At 32.0% G+C, this 15,283-nt stretch overlaps 1 protein-coding gene and 1 long non-coding RNA gene across 5 annotated transcripts in view; both read right to left on the reverse strand.

Moving 5' to 3' along the window:
• Positions 1-5,640, reverse strand: LOC127731968 (uncharacterized). The gene is made up of 2 exons (XR_007995920.1): positions 5,425-5,640; positions 1-943 (listed from the first exon to the last, which is right to left on the reverse strand). It is a non-coding gene; the product is annotated as an uncharacterized LOC127731968 (long non-coding RNA).
• A 3,285-nt stretch (positions 5,641-8,925) lies between these two features.
• LOC127731964 (furin-like protease kpc-1) overlaps positions 8,926-15,283 on the reverse strand; it is a 183,784-nt gene continuing 177,426 nt past the window's right edge. For 2 of the 4 annotated variants that reach the window (XM_052240908.1, XM_052240900.1), the window contains one exon: positions 12,733-12,867. The gene's annotated coding sequence lies outside the window, so the exon portion shown is untranslated. Of the gene's footprint in view, positions 9,230-11,421; positions 11,842-12,732; positions 12,868-15,283 lie in introns of those variants that run through there. The other 2 variants (XM_052240902.1, XM_052240901.1) reach the window with 2 other exon arrangements.

Here is a 15,283-nt window from a genome sequence, read left to right on the forward strand (position 1 = left end):
TATCTATCACCAGCAATATTGTTAAATACTGGGTTTTCCAAAATCATTTGCAATCTGACACTTTAATGGCAATCCCAACTAAGCTGTCTTAGATTAACACTTAATTTCACAACGTCGTTAGATAAAAGGCTCTAATTCTTATTTCTATTAGAAACTTGATATTATTAGAAATAAACTGTCGGAACAATTCTTAAATGGAATCTTTGCAATGTGTGAGGAACACTACATATGCATGCTGTTCTTCATAACACTTCTTTTGAAAGGTTAGAGAAACAATAGGACGCGGAATTTCAGTTGAGGGTGCACTTCTCCAGAAGTTAACAAACGAAGTTAAAGACGAAAAAAAGATATATGGAATGAACGTTACTTACGAGCAATAATAAATATGTCGGCACCGAGTTTTGTGTGGGAAACAACAGAAATTCGACATTTCTGAATATACAATATAAGGAAAAAGCAGAGATCTTTGAGCATGATTCAATACTACTTTTTGAAATCATCTTAACTTTACAAGTTTAATTTCAGCAGATTATTCGAACAATTATTGGATCTTATACATGTATATGACTATTTTTTTTATGGCAAGAAAAGCCGAAAGGAATATATTATTTTAAGATAATGAATAATTTATATATTGTACTGGTATTAATGAAAAGTTTCCCAGGGAAATAGAAAGTGCGTTGATATTATTGTAAGCGTAAATATTTGATTTTCCGATATTTATAGTTTCTCAGGGAAATGTGTCTTAATGTATGGTTTCCCAGGAAAACAAATTGAAGACAACTTTAGTCAGCTGCACAAGAGCATCCAATATATATTCGTGAACCCTTCAGGATTCACGCAACAGAGAAATGTATTGCAAGCTGTCTTCTGTGGATTTGCTCCGTTCTGTGTAGCATGGGGCATGAGGATTTTGAAAATGTCTATCCTGACCTGGTAATAACTGAAAATAAATTATATAGATTATTTAAGACATGATGAAAATGAGTATTCTGCAAAACAAAATGCATGAAAACATTGTAATCTAAAGTGAAAAAAAGCATGAGTAGCAACAGATGTAAATGAATATTCAATTCGCAAAAACTTCTCCTGTCCACAACATGCACAATCAGAATATCAAATTTCGTCCCCTTGTCTGACTATGTATATCTGTCATAAAGCGTAATATAAATTATGCCGAATGGCGTATTATCAGACTAGTCTTTTTGTTGTACAAAGAGATTATCAAAGATTAGCTTCCATTCTAACTGATTTTAAAAATTAAATAATACTTTATTCTTTTTCACTAACTGATGTACTGTCATGTTTTGTACTTTCGTGTTGATTTGACATGTTGATACAATTTGTAATGTATTTTTGTTATTCAATGTTTACTTATTTTGTGTTATATCTCGTCTTACTATTTTAACTATATACCACTTTTGAAGTATTTAGTATGACGAACAATTTTCACTTCTGTTCTCGTACTATGAGCAACAAATTTATTTATTTTGTAAAAAATATTTCTGTACTCCATGTACTCCTTACAACAAAATTATTATATTTACCTGTGTACGTTATTTTATTTAACCCTTTTGGCCAACGTTATAGTTGTCTTTCTGATATTGTTTTACATCTCACCCCTTTTTTTTTTAATTAATATTGTATATACTATGTGTCATAGATCAAATGTATTCGTTCAGTGTATGTTTACTTGTTTTTGTTAATATGTCTTTTGATTGAGTTAAGCCATTTCAATTGATATTTTATAGTGTGTCTTTCTATGTTGTGATGTTACACTATTATTTCAGGTTAGGGTAAAGGTTTGTGCCTGTAAAAACGTTTAAACCTGCTGCATTTGTTTGCACCTGTCCTAAGTCAGGAACCTATTGTTCAGTGGTTGTCGTTTGTTGATGTGGTTCATAAGTGTTTTTCGTTTCTCATTTCTTATATAGATTAAACCGTTGGTTTTCCTGCTTGCATGGTTATACACTTGTCATTTATGAGACCCATTATAGCTTGCTGTCCGGTGTGAGCCAAGGCTCCATGTTGAAGGCCGTACTTTGACCAATAATGGTTTACTTTTACAAAGTGTGACTTGGATGGAGAGTTGTTTCTTTGCCACTCATACCACATCTTCTTATATCTATGAAACTAATTCTCAATTTATATCAAAATCGAATCTTTAAACTTATAAGGCAGCACAGTTTGTGCTAAAGATCACTTAATATTAAATTGCTAGACGTAATGTAATAAATATTTTGAATATTTCCCAGAAACTTGTGGATAAATTTTAACAAATTCCAACAAAATGCCGAAATATACAAAGATATTTTGGAACGCGGTTTGTACTAAGGTTCATTAAATCCATTATTTGTAAGAAATTTCTAACAAATATATAGCAGAAATCTATGATGTTTCAAAAATTGTTTTTATGTGGTCATAAAGCAACTATAGTTCTACGTATTTATGAATTACTGGCTTAAAACTAAAACTTAGTTTTGGCGTTACTTGTGAATGAAAATCCAAACAAGAGCGTTGAACGCAAAGAATCTATAATGTGTTACTTATAATTTGACCACAAAATGCAGTAATCTACCACCTAATCTAAGGGTTTAATAGTTTGAGGTAAAGTTTAATTTTATGTTATATAATATGAATATGAAAACGATCAAATATTTTTGTTTTCTAAAATCTTTGATTTGTATTCAATTTTTTGGTTTATTTACCCAAAAAAATACAGTTAAATTGAAATTGAAAAATGCCTGTACAAATTCAGGAATATGACAGTTGTGTTCCATTTGTTTGATATGTTTGAGCTTTTAATTTTGCAATTTGAAAAGAAAATTTCCTTTTTTCATTTTATTTGGAGTTCGGTAATTTTTTTTTATTTCCCTAATGAGAAACTTACAACTATTAAGAAATCCCTTGGATAATTTCTTTATTGATGAAACTTTATATTATATAAAATGTTTCTTTAAATTCAATTTTTTAGTAAAAAGACGAACAATGAATGATAACAGATGCTTCATTTATTGTTTTTGACGTTATGAACGTCAGAGCAATTATATATTTTTGTTCCCAAATAATAAAAAAAGATCTCAAGATACCTAGCAGGATCATGATTTAGTACGTCAGAAGGGCGTCGCATCTAAGACTCCTTAGAATCTGTTTCTCTAAACTTTATTAAATACATTTTCATTTTTGATAAACGAAAATCCCGTCGAGTGCCTTCTACATTCCACATGATCCACAAAGATGTCATTTTCATTAACACATGAGATTATCAGCAACCACACGTTGAGTAAATTTGTTTATACATTGGGTCCGGAAAGGGTTTAAATGCCAAAGAATTAGTGTTGAAAAAATCAATTAAACCCCGCTACATGTTTTTGATTCAGTTCAATGTCAATAATGTCGTGCATGTTAAGCTTTAAATTATCATAATTTGTTTTGTAAGTTAAAGTATCTAGTATTGATGATAGGTCTTTGATATTTTCTGGAGGCGATTAAATGATTGACATTTTAAATAGACACATGTAATTTGTTGAAAACATAATTCTGACCTTATTATGTTTTCATTTTTTCATTTTTTTGTATCTTATTGTTGCTTTCTTTGACGTCCATGTATAACAGCACCAGCCTTTTATTCATATTCGCTAGCTGGTGTGTAGAATTTGATAATCCATTTCTTTGATTTGGAACTGTCTGCTTACAGATATCTAGAAGTATTGATCAATGTGAGCCGATAAAGTTATGGAATGTATTGAATAATTTTGACAGACCGAAGGATAGAACACCGGTAAATCTTAATAAATATGATGATTTTTTCGAAAACATTAATACTGACAACGATCGAGACTATTTAGATTTTGAAATATAGGATTGCGATGACGAACGGGTTAATGTAATTTAAAACGGTGAGATCACTGAATATGAAATTTAGGCAGCTGCAAAAACGTTAAAGAACGGAAATATCGCCAGGATATGATATTGTCTTAAATGAATATATCAAAGCAACCATTCATTTCATGATGCTATTGTATCTTAAGTTATACATGTTATATCTAATATAATATTAGATTCTGGAGCCATTCTTAAGACCATGAGTATTATCTTACTCTTTTTAAAAACAAGGGAGACTCTTTTAATCCCATTTAGGTACAGGATCGTGTAAAAGTTTCTAATGTTCGCCATCTTCCGCCAGCTTTTACGAAATCATTCTTGAGCGCCAAGTTCACCAACATTATTTTGTATGTACTGTTCGCAAATTTTGTCTATATCTTTATTATTTGATGTTCTCAAATATTAATTCTAGATTTTAACAAAAAAAGTTTTGACCTTTAATGAAAATATTATTGTGGTGATCCAGGATTTTAAAGGGGAGCGGGGTGAATGCGCTTAAAGCACCTCCCCCCCATGAAATTTCACGTGATATATTAACAATGAATGTGTTATTTATGTGACTTCATCAGGCATGGTGTCCTCTTTTTTTACGTCATAATAGGATTTTTTTGTAAAACAATAGTAAGTTTCTTTATATACAGTAGGACAACCAGAAGCATCTGAGTGAAGATTTCGGTGCTCAGTGATATAAACGGTTAACTAGACGACGTTGTCATCACGTAATAGAGGCCATTGTTTGACGCTGGTTTTGGCATTCCACTCTGTCAAGTTGCATTAATGACATTCGTGGATGCTTTAGCTTTATGCTACACAGCATAAAATATTAAGGCTTATATTATTTTCAAATTAGTGTTCTGTCAAAAAATGATTTCTGGTCAAGTTACAGTAAATGGGCCATGTCACAGATTTTGGTAAAATTTTCCATACAATTTTAGATCATTAAACTATAGCTGAAAATCGAAACATGGTGCTCTTTTATCATTTGAAATATTACTGATTGAATTCTTTCAAAGTAGGTTAACATTGGTATAAAAAGCACATAAAATCGAAAAAATACCTTCTTGAATTTGTCTTAAAATCATCAAATGTCTAATTTCGAATACACAGATTTTTCTTAAAAATCTATACGTTGTTGATACACACATTTCGGTTTAAATGACGTAAAATAAGATAGGGTCACCGACTTCGTTTTTAAACAAATTTTACACAATTTTACGAAATATTCTGAATAGATGGGTTAGGGGATTTGCAACAACAGAGCCCGCGTAATTTTGAAGCTGCCAATAGGTTTTGTAAAATGTAAGTGAAAGGGAAATAATAGCTATGTTTATGTTTGTTGAATGAACAAAAAATAAAAAAACAAAAATACCGAACTCAAAGGGAAATTCAAAACTGAAAGTCATTTATAAAATGGAAATAACCAAAGCTCATCCACATCTTACGAATGGAAAACAACAAAAATATTATGTAACCATGTTTACATACTTACATTCCATCTATATTTAATATGTACAATGATGTATCTATATATCCACCTACCGAATTTCTAATATTATTCTCCTCTCAGAAATATATAAAAGGAGATTGCACTGATCATACTGAATATTCACAGTCACCAACTCATATCTATTTCTATTTTATCACGTCATTCGGTATTTATTCTCTCTGACGAATGTTCTTGTGTTTATCCCATCCAATCAGAACTTCACAATACGTTAATGTGATTGCTTCAGTGAGAAATTATATTGCATGACTGTCATTGTTAACTAAAAGACAACTGGTCATATGATTTAATTTCTAAATATAACTTTCTGTTTTAAATAAACATAAACACTATGACGTATTTAACATATTAAACATTTATCACAGTGGAGGAACAGGTTATCGGCACATTGTCCGTTTAAAGTAAATATACCAAAGGTGTCAACGAATTGAACGTTTAAAGGTCAGTTTTGTTTCTGCATAATGAATTGCCCGTACCTTGTCAGGAATATGACAGTTGGTTTCAATTTGTTTAATGTGTAAAAAGTAAATTATCAAAACTACCGAACTTCGAGGAAAATTAAAAACGAAAAGTCCATAATCCAATGGCAAAATCAAAAGCTCAAACACATCAAAGGTATGGATATATTCCTGTCATATTCCTGACGTGGTACAGGCATTTTCTAATGTAGAAAATGGTGGATTAAACCTGGTTTTATAGCAAGCTGAACATCTCACTTGTATGACATAGAATACCATAATAATGTGTAAACAACACAAACAGACATACTAGTAATAGGTAAAAAAGTCAAAAATAGGGGTACGGCAGTCAACATTTTGTTTTAATCGTAATCACTATGAAAACAAAGAAATATATAAAAAAAATAAAAATAAATAGGCAAAGAGACAAAGCAAACAAGCAAAAACGAAAGACAAGAACACAAAAATGTACCATAGCACAATAACACAGTGACGGAATGTATATAATTACGAGCCACGTTAAATGGACAACACCAACACATAGACTAAAAAGTTAAAATAATGATTTACGTAGACAAATAAAAGAACACTATAACATGTACATAAGATGAAAAACAACGTCAGTACTTAAAATCTATACCATTCTTTGTGAAGTTGATTCGGAAATTTTTATCAACAAGGTCTTGGTATCTTCCGATGAACTTTTTTAGAAAAAGGACGAGACGTTTTTTGACATAACCCTGGTTCGTCAACTTTCTGCTTAGAAACTGGTGACGTTTAACAAAGTCTGAGTAGCAGCTCGTGAATACCGAATGAGTTGGGAAAAGTATAACCCATATGCAAGTGACGTTGTTTATATTGCTTGTTTGAGCTATTGATTTTGCCATTTGAAAATAGAATTTACGTTTTCAATTTTCATTGGAGTTTGGTATGTTTATTCATTAACTTTTTGAAACAGCTTTAAAGAAATTCCTATGATAATTTCTTATTGATGAAATTTTATATAAGATAAACATTTTCTTTAAATTAAAGTTTTTAGTAGTGTTGTCAACGATTAAACGGTTAACCTGTGGAAGGACCGAATATCGAATGCCGTAAACGCTAACCATTGTTCAAGGATTTTGTCATACTTTCAGCAAAATGCCGACACAAAAAAGGTAAAATGCAAATCATGTGAATAGAATTAATGTTTATTTGGTGGTAAAACGCTAAATCATCTCAAATTGAAACATCTGAGACACCAAAGGAAACAATCAACGGTTTTAGACAATGTCAACTCGGCGAGATCAAAAAGATTTTTATATTCTCAATCTGAACTTATAAACTTCATAGTAGATACGGTGTAATTGAATTATTAAAATGAAACTTCACCAGGCACGCTCAAAACCTAGCTTTATTATGCCCAAGGATAAAGTTTAATTTGTCGTATCATAGAAACGTACATATGTAGGGTACTATCAACAAGGTCTTTCAACATCAATTGAACTACCAGTTAACCGGTTAATCGGTCGAAAGATTATCCGAGTAACTGGTCAGGAAAAACTGTTAGATTTGACAACACTATTTTAGAAAAAAGATGAATAATGAATGATAACAAACGCTTCATTTATTCTTTTAGACGTAATGTACGTCAGAGCAATTACATGATTTGTTTCCCAAGTAATAAAAGCATCTCGAGAGACCAAGCAGTCTGATGATTTAGTACGCCAGACTGGCGTTGCATCTACCCAAGACTCGTTAAACTACTCGAATCAAAACCGTCGTATGGCCAAATCAATTACAAAAATTGAAACGATACATTATCAATTTGTAGCGTCCGAAGCGCTTACCTTGAATTACCGTCATCGGGAATGATCATACCCACAAAATTAAAAGCAAAGAATGTTAGGTCTCTAAAGGTGTAATACCACCAAATCATAGTACATCACATCCGGTTGCCTTCAAAAAAGTGTCGAACAAAAAATATTCCCTTGAATTTGACAGTTGTAGGAAATTATTCCTTCATTTCATTGCAGTAAAAAATTTCTGGGTCATAGACATATATCTTGGGTGTTTCAAAGCACCATTCTTTTCTTATTGGTGTTTCTATAAAATATTTTGGGAATTTGAGGTAACATGGTTACCAAAGCTTGTAAACAGGAAAAAAGGGGTGAACATTTGATTCAATATCTTCCAGTGATGGTTCTTATCTTATATGCAATTAAATGTCATGTGAAATTTTGTCTGTAGTCCGGGACAGGATAAAAATTTACTCATGGCAAGTATTTCTTTTTTTGAAACAAAGATAAATTCTGCACAATTATTTTAAAAGTGCAAATTTAACAAAGATTAATAGGGGAATAAAAGAACAGAGTTCCAATGTCCTGCGCGTTGCACATATTTTATAAATCCACAGGGCATAACTCTTTTTTAAAAAGTCGATCGTGCACAATTATAAAACTTGTCCGAGATATTGCTGATATCAACTATAGTTTAAGTTTTATAAAAATCTGAGAAGAATTGTACCCGTGAGAGCGCTAACGAGGCCATTTTCCATAAATTTACTATTTCCAAGGGGCATAACTCTTTTAGTAAAAGTCGACCGTCTACCAATATATAACTTGTCCCAGATACTTCTGATATTAACTTATAGTAGAAGTTTTATACAAATCTTGCAAGAATTGTACATGTGAAAGCGTTAACAAGACCGGACGGACGAATGGACGCCCGAAATTTCCATGTCCTAAGCAACGCGTGACTCGGGGGACAAAAACAATTATGGTATTACACCTAAACACGTGTAGGGCTAAATAACCAAAATGAGCCAAAAAACAATAATCAAATTTATCTATGGTCAACATTCCCTGTCAACTCACCCGGTCATTATCCGTTTGGAATTGATATATTTCTCAACAGTTAAAAGGTATTAACCGTACTCCAAGGAAAATTCAAAAAGCGGGAAGTCCATAAACCTGTCAAAATCAAACGTTCGACTATATCAACCAAAGAAACGAATGGAAAACCACTCTTATATTTCTGACTTGGCACAGACATTTTCCAAGGAACGTGGTGGGTTAAACCTGGTTTTATTGCTAATTAAACATTATACGTGTAAGACAGTTATATATAGTTTATTTATTAAATACAGAAAAGTTTACATTAAGTCATTTAGGGATATGTCCACACTGAATAAACTTCAGAAGTCTTATTGATTCTATTGATTTAAATCCGAATTCTTCCAATGTCGTGTTATTGAACTCTTTTAATATTATTCCATCTACGAGTGCTCCTGCAAAGGAGTCCACATACTCATGAAGATTGAGACGTTCCAAGATTTTCCCAATATCTGTAATGCTCATGTCTGTTATTTGTTTACTATGATCAGCGGCTTGAGTGGTTTCCTCTGGAATTGTAATAATAAGATTTTTAATATAAATTTGAATATATTTCAAAAGTGATAGTTCAAGACCTTTTGTACTAAAAACATAAAAAACACGAAAGATTCAAAAGGGACATTTAAACTCATGAGTCGAACACAATTTGCCAACACCATGGCAAAATAAAAAATACGAAGAAAAAAAGTATACTAAACATTACAAAGAAAATTAAAGACTGACAAACATGAACTCAATTTAGAACCGGTGGGATCTAAGGTGCGCTAGCAGGGCGAGCAGATTATGATAGACATTTGGTGACTGTCGTGCTGCTCATGTTAGTACATATTCGGTGATCAATCTCAGTTGGGGATGAAGCACATTGGCATAATGAGGATTGACTTAAGGATGTTTGCTCCTTTTGTTTTTTAATTTTTTAATATTCGGAATCCTCTGGTTTTATCCATATAGTGCGATTAAAAACATTTCCCCGCTAACCCCTACTTTTCTTTTCATAATTTTATTACATATAGTTTAAAAAAGCCATATTTGAAAATCCTACAAAATCCTTGATATTTTTCATATTTTTTTAAAGAAAAAGTGTGCCAATGTTAAATGTATCAAAAATGTCTAGAGACAATTATTTCCCCAAATTTTCAATGGCTTTTATTTCGAAAACAAGCACACGGACCTTTCATTTTTTTTTCTGCTTTTTTAGTTCCTTTATTTATATACTATCGATATATAACAGTCTTTTAAAAAGCTTGTTATTATGATCAGAGTAGCGAACATCCTTAAGGAAAACATGAGGTATTCGGATCAATCTTTTTATCGATCTAAACGGAAGAGTTGTCTTAAAAAACCTCAAAAGGTCAATGCGATTTATGTGATAAATACTTGCCATTAGTTGTGCGATAGGTGCCACTAGAGAAGCAAGATTTCTTACCCTTCAGCATATTCAGTTGGCATTTGACATAACCTTCGATTATTCGTGGGGTTTCGTGTAACGCAGTACTTGATTTCTGTATTGTGTTTGATGCACCATTGATTGTCTTTTTTTTGTCATGTTCGTTTTTGTTCTTTAGTTTTTGATTGTCCCCCTGGTATCTTCTGTCTCTTTATCAAAAGTGAATTTTAACTAAAATTGGCAAAAAAAAAAAATTACACGATGTTACAACTTCGTATAAAAAAGAATATGGTATATAAATTGACTATGAAAATATGGGTATGTTAACAGTAATATTTAAATGTTAATGACTATCTGGTAGAATTATCGTTTTTACCAAGAAAACGTTCATGTAGTCAGGCTTTCAAGTTGTTTCACGTTTCCTTGTTTGGAAAAATATTGTAAAAATATAAGAACTCCAATCAGAATGATACATGTAAACTGACAGGTGTTGCTTGAAGTCATTGAATATATACCAATGAACACTACAAATATTGGTTCCACTGATGTTATTGATACGAATATTTTGGATTGAGGGTATAATGTTTTTATCCTCACCAAAAAAAGAATAATAATACATAATTAGGAATTTCATCATAGCAAAAATTCTCCTGTGCTGAAACCTTAATAATTTTCAATGAAAAAATGCAAACCCCAAAAAAACGAAAAACGACGAAAACATAAACAAAATACTACATATAATATTGAAAACCGAGCATCAAGAGCCCCACAAAATACAAGGTAGAACACTGAAAACCGAGCATCAAGAACCCCACAAAATACTACATATAACATTGAAAACCGAGCATCAAGAGCCCCACAAAATACAATGTATAACACTGAAAACCGAGCATCAAGAGCCCCACAAAATACAAGGTATAACATTGAAAACCGAGCATAAAGAACCCCACAAAAAATACTACATATAACACTGTAAACCGAGAACAAGAACCTCACAAAATATAAGATATAACACTGAAAACCGAGCATCAAATACCCTACAAAATACTACATATAACACTGAAAACCGAGCTTCAAGAAACCAACAAAATACTACATGTAACACTGAAAACCGAACATAAAGAAACCTTCAGAATACAAAAAATACCACTGAAAACCAAGCATAAAGAAACCAACAAAATACTAGTTATAACACTGAAAACCGAGCATCAAGAACCCCACAAAATTCTACATATAACACTGAAAGCCGAGCATCAAGATCTCCTCAATAAACCCACAATCGAGGAAATATTCTGGCATAGTAAGATATTATACCTGATTCTAAATGTGTTGTGTTCGAAGCATGACACTTCTTACCAAAACCATCATCTGGACATAATTCACCCTTATGTCTGATAGGTTTGCGAGGTAATGGGGGTGGTACTTTTGTTTTTGTTGACGAATTGCTATTCGGTAACTTTTCTGCATTTTGTAATGAACTTCCGGTTGAGTCTGTATCATCTCCTATATTTAACATCTGTTTCCATTCCAAAGATTGAAATGATAAATATTCACAATTATTATCAGGTATGGTATGATAAATATGTTCCTGTGAATTGTGTAAAGGCTTTTGCTGTAAACTGACGTATTCTTCTTTTTGTGCAGTCCCTTGTGAATTCAGGGGATTACAATAAACATATTCATAGGTGTGTAAGGTGTGTGTTTCATCGTCGGCATCCGGAAGTGCAATTATACCTACAATTATACATAAACTTTGTACAATAAATATGCATTGTATCGGAATATCAAACTTTCTTGTTTCATATAAAGATATGTCGATACATTGGACTCCATTTTGAGTTGTTGCGATCAATGATTGTTTATTTGTGCACATTTCAATGTAACCATCGATATTGTTAGAATATCAGACGGATAAATAATCGATATCAAATACAAGGGACGAAATGTGATCTTAAATACACAGGACGGACAAAAAGTGATATCTTTTATGATATGACGGACAAACATAATTTCCTTGCTTTTTATATCTTTATAGATTTTCTCTGATATAAACAAAAAGATTAATAGAAATACTGAACTCCAAGGAAAATTCAAAATTGAAAGTCCATTAACAAATGGCAAAATGTTCATTCCTGACTTGGTACAGGCATCTTCCTATAGTGAACATAGTGGATTAAACCTGGTTGTATAGCTAGCTTAAGGTGGTACCCAACACCTTGACTAATATTAATTTGGCTCGTTTAATTTTCCTAAAATTTTGACAAAATGTTTACTTTAACCCTTTGACAAAAATATAAAAATTTCAAATAATTTGAACCAATCACTTTATCAGAAAATTTTCACTGGTTATATAGCAGTTTGACAAACACTAATTTTGATCATTGAGAAGCTTAATATTTCCTTGACAATACAACGTGATTAAAACGTTTAGTTGATTTTTACAGAGTTATCTCCCTGTAGTGTTAGGTACCACCTTAAACAGAACAGTAACATCCTTTGATATCAGTTTAAGGCTTAACTACTAATGTCACTAACTGTTAGTCTCTTATTTACGTAAAACTAATATAAAAATGTCAATCTAATTTTCACCTTCCGAGAAATTAAAGTTGTCAAAATTTATGTATGTTTGTACTACTTCTACCATATAGGTTTGTAACTTTTTCCACTGTTCTGTGTTCAATCCTTCGATACCATTTACAACAGACAAACGTAGATCTTTTAAATACTCTGGTAAAACTATGATACGATTCAGCAACTCAACTGCAATACATGATTTTGAAAAAATTAACAAATTAAAAACAAATAGTAAACTGGCATTTACAGATATCAAAATTTATCTCTTAACGTTTCCGTTTATCTCTGGTTGAGTTCGAATAACAAATAACGATTTTTTTCCTAAAATATTAGTGTGGCTCGTATTTAAGATAAAATCACGAAAATATCTACTCGCTTAACTTTTATCTTTGAGTTACATTATTATCAGAGTAAAGAATATGAAAAAAAACCCAAACAAGCTGGTATTATCACTTGACATTTAAAACACCTAGCAGTATTTGTTGGTATTTTTCTACAGAAAAAACCTCCTTTGACTGGATTACCGAGAATAAATCGTAGCTCTTCCTGTCTCTAGAGTAGAAGTTGTATTGACTTACCTCCGCTGACAGGATTACCCAGGAGAAAAAGTAGCTCTACTTGTCTCTCGAGTAGAAGTTGTATAGACTTTTGATGAAACAAAGAACTGTCATCATATTTGCTTTGGTGATCATCGTTAGCTAGATACCCTTCACATGGTAGTTGTCCTTTACGTGTTATTTCTCTAAGTGACTTCCGTTTCCCTGTTAAATGATTATTGATACTTTTAATTCTATTTATCGCAAATAAAGGATTGAGGCTTAAGAAAAAATAACATTCTCCCCATTCTTCATATTCATTTAATTGTAATTTAGGTAAGTATATTTGGTTATTAAAAAAGTATAGTTCCTGCTAAATTTTCATTTGTTTACTAGGGGCCATTTAAACTTGTGTAGTATAGTTACTTGTATGTTTATAGATCGTATACTAAATTCTTGATGTCTTTGGTATTTTTTGTTACAAATATTGCTGATGCATTCACATCTACCTAGTGAACTTTAAATAATCTCTTCGACAATTTTATGAACGCCATCATGATTTGACTGTTCTTTGGTATCTATCATATATATATTTAACATGTTGTAGCCACAATATCATCCCTTTGTTCTCCTTTGTGTTGTTTTTGGACATTTGTTTGTCTTGTCGTCGGGTTTCTTAGTTGTAAAGAAATAGTTTCAAACGATTTACTACCTTTCAAAGAAAAGGTTAAAGCTACTGGGATATTAAGTGTGTACGCCAGACACACGTCCTCGTTTATGCAAAATCGTCAGTGATACTCGAATCACGTCAATCAACGATTTTGAGGGCATTGAGAGTAAAGAATTCCGTAAATAAGGCCAATTCTGATTTGGTTCATCTACGCCTATGGATGCTTATTGGCGTCATCACAGGTGTGTAAACTGGCCTATTGATGTTAAAAAGGAGAGAAGTTACCTAAATAGGAATACAATACAATTATAATTAAAGGAAAAACAGACAAAACTATAGCCAAATCAAAACGACAAATACTACCAGCAGTCTACAAAAAGACTGTTTACACAGAAATCACAAAATTGAGTTTTACAAAAGACCGGTGGCGAACAGGTGTGTTCTGGAAGATTAAGTTGTTATTTCTACTTGTGACGACCACCATGCTACTGCTTTTAAAAATCATTGATAAATCATATCCGATGAATATTCGTCATGCACCATCGGATAGGTTAATGTCTCTTGACTAACCCTAAGAAATCAACAAATTAATAAATCATCGATATATGTATATTCTCGAAGCTTCAAATTTAACTGTATGTGAAAGTTTGCAATAAAACAGGGTTTTCTTATAAAAGGGTTAACAAATCAAGGCGACAGGAGTTTACTGATGTTCAAATCTCGTCAATTAATTAAGAAGAGACAAATCAAGGTAACAACCAAAAACTGAGAGAATCGCATGATCACCAAAATGAATTGGACCGGTTGCATCGACAGGGTTAAATGTTGCTGGTAGTAACAACACTGACATGAAATAATAAACAGCACTGAATACGACAGCAAGGTTCTGGAGTAGGATCTATTTTACCAGTCAAGAAAACCTCAGATCATAACCGGTTTTTGGTAGCATTCGTGTTGCTCATTCGTTAATTTTCTATGTTGTGGAATGTAGACTGTTGTTTGTCTTTTGGTTGTTTTTCGCTTTTTGCCCTGGCATTGTCGGTGTGTTTTCAACAAATGAGTGTGACTATCCCTTTGGTTTCTTCCGCCTCTCTTTTATACCGTTACTTCTTATGCCATATTTCATCTTATGTAGAAGAATAAATTTGGTTACCATATAATGTTATTCTAGATGGTATGATACTTTCAAATGTTATTACTTATTGTTTTTATGTTGACCTTGAAAGATCATATCCTTATTTCCAGATGTTCATTTATCGTCATTTGGAAATATGTACGAAAGAAAAAAACCAACGTACGTTTTACGGATGTTTGTTACAGACGTTTGTTAACCGACTTTAAGTTCATTGGAAACCTACTTTGAAAATCATAGGTTTTTCGGAGGAAAGACGTATAT

Source organism: Mytilus californianus, unplaced genomic scaffold, assembly GCF_021869535.1.
Source record: "Mytilus californianus isolate M0D057914Y unplaced genomic scaffold, xbMytCali1.0.p SCAF_21, whole genome shotgun sequence".
Taxonomy (NCBI): domain Eukaryota; kingdom Metazoa; phylum Mollusca; class Bivalvia; order Mytilida; family Mytilidae; genus Mytilus; species Mytilus californianus.